The following is a 3440-nucleotide window of genomic DNA, read 5'->3' as shown; positions in this document are numbered from 1 at the left end:
AGTTTTGGCGGAAAAGTGAAATATAGGGACATACATGTCCATTTATATATATATAGATAGATATAGATATAGTTATAGATATAGATATATTATTATATCCAAATATACAAATATTTGTTCCTTTTAGATTGATATTTACTCAAGTAAATTGAAATATAATTCATTATTTTCCTTTCTATTAATGTAATGCACTAAATTTTATTTAACCTGAGATTTGTATATAAATTTTATATAATACAATTTATTATATTCAGGTTTCTCATAGAAATTATATTAAAATTAAAACCTTTTAAACGACTTATTATACAAAAATGAATGTACTCGAAACGTTTCTAACATGACCCTGTTTAATTGATTGTAATATCTATTGAACATTATATGTTTTGACTTATTTAACACGAGTATTATCGTATAATCAAAATTATAAGATACATTTATTCATACAGACATATAGTGAATCCTCGTTAATTCGAACTCGGACAGTTCGAAATTCCGTTATTTCGTAACTGTACTTTTCTCCAAGCCGAAGATTTACAGATTTACACATAAAGGAATTCGGTTAGTTCGAAATTCAAAGTGAAAATGCTGTTTGAACTGTGATATGAGCATTTTAAGTCGTTCGTTTTGATCGATGTTATAAGAGAAGGATAAACCAAGAACAAGTTTAATCTGGTCAATATGACTTTGCTTTCACAGTAACACGTTTGCGGGTTTCATCTTACCGTGGACTACTAATTTTTATCTTTTATATCATGAAATACGGCTAAGTTTTGGAATGGCAAGACTGGCAGATTAACACATGTGTAGAGCTCTAGACTAAGGCATTTGGCCACTTAATGAGATCCCATCAAAAACTGGTGAGGCCATTTTAAAAATGTAAAGCTCTATTTATAGTGTATCTTGGCTAACTGATCCGATTTTCTGATTTTATATTCAAATCTTATGGTATTAAAAGGGAATTTTTTAAATTGGCTACTCTTTAGAAAATTTTTTGCTACAATGGCTAAAAGCATTTGGTCAGAGTGTGGACGAATACTATTTCTATTGCTTTTTTACGTTGCAGAAGGTTTTGCAGAAAAGTCGAATGGAATTTAACCCTTGTAAAGAGTAAGAGTAAAGAAAAAAGAAAAAATTTCGGAAGAAGGGAACTCAAATTACAGTCAAGAAATCAGTAGAAGGTAAAAAGGAACGAATTCGAAGCATCTTTTGTGAGCAGTAGCTATTTCTTAATTCTTAATAACTTACTTTTACTAGAAAACTTTTTAGTAATTTTGAAGAAATCTCCAAAAGTTAAACACAAGGATTCTCTATCAAATTTTTTCATAAAATTTAGAATTTACAAATGAATTCACTTCTCTTATTATAACATAATTCATATATAAATATCTATACTAATATTATAAAAAGGTAATGTTTGTAAGTAAGTTTCGATGTAGGCGGTAATCTCCGAAACTACTCATCCGATTTCAAAAATTCTTTCAACAATATTTAGAATGGGACTTTAGGGTGAACATAGGCTGTATATTATTCCGTTAAACATTCGTATAAATTAAAATATATAATCTAGGTTAAGACTTTTATGTCCAACAGATGACGCTACGAGTACGACGCCCTAAGTTTGCTTTTCTGTGAGAATGAACTAAAGCAGATCATCTTCTATCTGTTTATATAAATAAAAATGTAATGTTTGTTTGTTCCTACCGATTCCTTTGAAATTTTGACACAACGCTGCATTCGAATACGCACGTGTTTTTATATAATATAGCCTACCTGTCGAAATCAGGGGCGTGCCATGACATTTGATGATAGGGAAGCTGTGTTTCTGTAAGAAGCCGACTTCCAGGGGCAGTCAGTCAGCGTGGTCTAAAGTCCATTCGTATTCGTTCGTTCGATATGCCAGTAAAAATCGTAGACTCCTCTAAATGTATTTTTAATGAATAGACTCTCTAACGCACTTAATAAATAAGCAAGTTCGATATAATTAACTCCGTTATATTAAATTTAATAGATTCTCTACGCCAAACGCCAATTCTCGCTTCGATAACGTCTACTAATTTAAATATAATATATCTATTAGCCGTAACTATCTCGTTATAATTTTTAATATTTATTTTATATCGTGTACTAGTGTTAAATTCTATTCTATTTTGATTTCCAAATTGCTTCAATTTTACGAAAGAATCGATGCGAGATTTACGATTTTCGTGTCTTTTGCCAGCTTTATTAAAATTATTTAAATCGCCAAAGCCAATTTTATTCCACACACTAATTTCATTCGAAAATAATAGGCAAGATCGACGAAACAATTTTTGCATTTTTATCCATCCGCAGAGCCATTTTACGTCTTAATAAATTTTATCGCGAAAATGTCGTACAAAGTTTTTTGTCGACGTATTTATATTTAATTTAGGCATTGGTCTTTCTCTTTTAATAATGTTTTCTTTTTCATTATACGGTCTCCAGCCAAAACTATTTTAAAATAAATTTTCAATATCGCAATTATTGATACATTCTAAATCGCTAGCCATAATAGACCTGTAAGGGCCTATTATGACTAGGGATAGACAGCAGATTTTAGGAAAATGCCTATTTTTTTCCTTGGCATATACATGGCTAAGATTTTCTACTAACTACTACAGTGAACATTTCTTCGATATCAAAAAACTTCTGGCCACTTCAGCAGACTATGCTGCTTGTGTAACTAAAACCAAGAAAATTTTGAATGACAATTATGTTCGGAACAAGTTGATGTATATCAAGTGTTATTTCACATTTATTGCAGATACTATTACCACTCTCGAAAGTAATGGTAAACCTATATACGAACAAACTGATCTCCTCAACAGAGCAAAGCAGAAACTTTGCTATGCATCACGCACTGCCGCAAAAAAAGTGAAGAAAGAGTTGAAAGCGGTGCTTCGAAAGAGACTGGGATAAAAATGCTCGTTTATTGTGGCTGATATTTTGGCAAATGCAAAACTGAAAGTGCATTCCCAGTTCATCATCTTCCAAGGTTGAAATATTGTCCGTTATCTTCAGTAGATATAGAACATATCTACTAAGGTTTCTTTTCCGGGATCCCGGAATCCCGTTTACCCGGGATTCTCGCCGTTTATTCCCTACGAAAAAAATCCCGGGAAATTTTATTTTCCCGGGAAATCTCGCATTTCAATAATAATTTACCATGTCAGGTTTTCTTTCTTTTATTTATTATACGAGAAGTTACATCTTGAAGACTCACCTAAGAGAGAAATTTTCAGGTTTCTTGCTGCATATTATTACCTATGTTTTACAAGTCTCTACTTGTTAGTTCATGTAATATCTATGTATTGTGTTTGCGCATCATTGAACAGCGGAGACTTGCTGAAAGTAAATATCACTCATCGCACTTTAGTTTATTTTTTATTTCATCTTTAGAAGTAAAATAGTATTTTTTTTTT

General features: G+C 31.3%; 1 long non-coding RNA gene across 1 annotated transcript in view; it reads left to right on the top strand.

The window, feature by feature from the left end:
• Positions 1-1056: 1056 nt before the first annotated feature.
• LOC111623162 overlaps positions 1057-3440 on the top strand; it is an 8804-nt gene continuing 6420 nt past the window's right edge. Inside the window, exon 1 of the long non-coding RNA XR_002756400.1 lies at positions 1057-1178. This is a non-coding gene — a long non-coding RNA (uncharacterized LOC111623162). The remainder of the gene's footprint in view (positions 1179-3440) is intronic.

The sequence above is a fragment of the Centruroides sculpturatus genome, unplaced genomic scaffold (genome assembly GCF_000671375.1).
Source record: "Centruroides sculpturatus isolate CEXI.00-Female unplaced genomic scaffold, Cexi_2.0 scaffold8, whole genome shotgun sequence".
Lineage (NCBI taxonomy): Eukaryota > Metazoa > Arthropoda > Arachnida > Scorpiones > Buthidae > Centruroides > Centruroides sculpturatus.
Note: the sequence above shows the minus strand (reverse complement) of the source record. Positions and strands in the feature narration are given on the sequence as shown.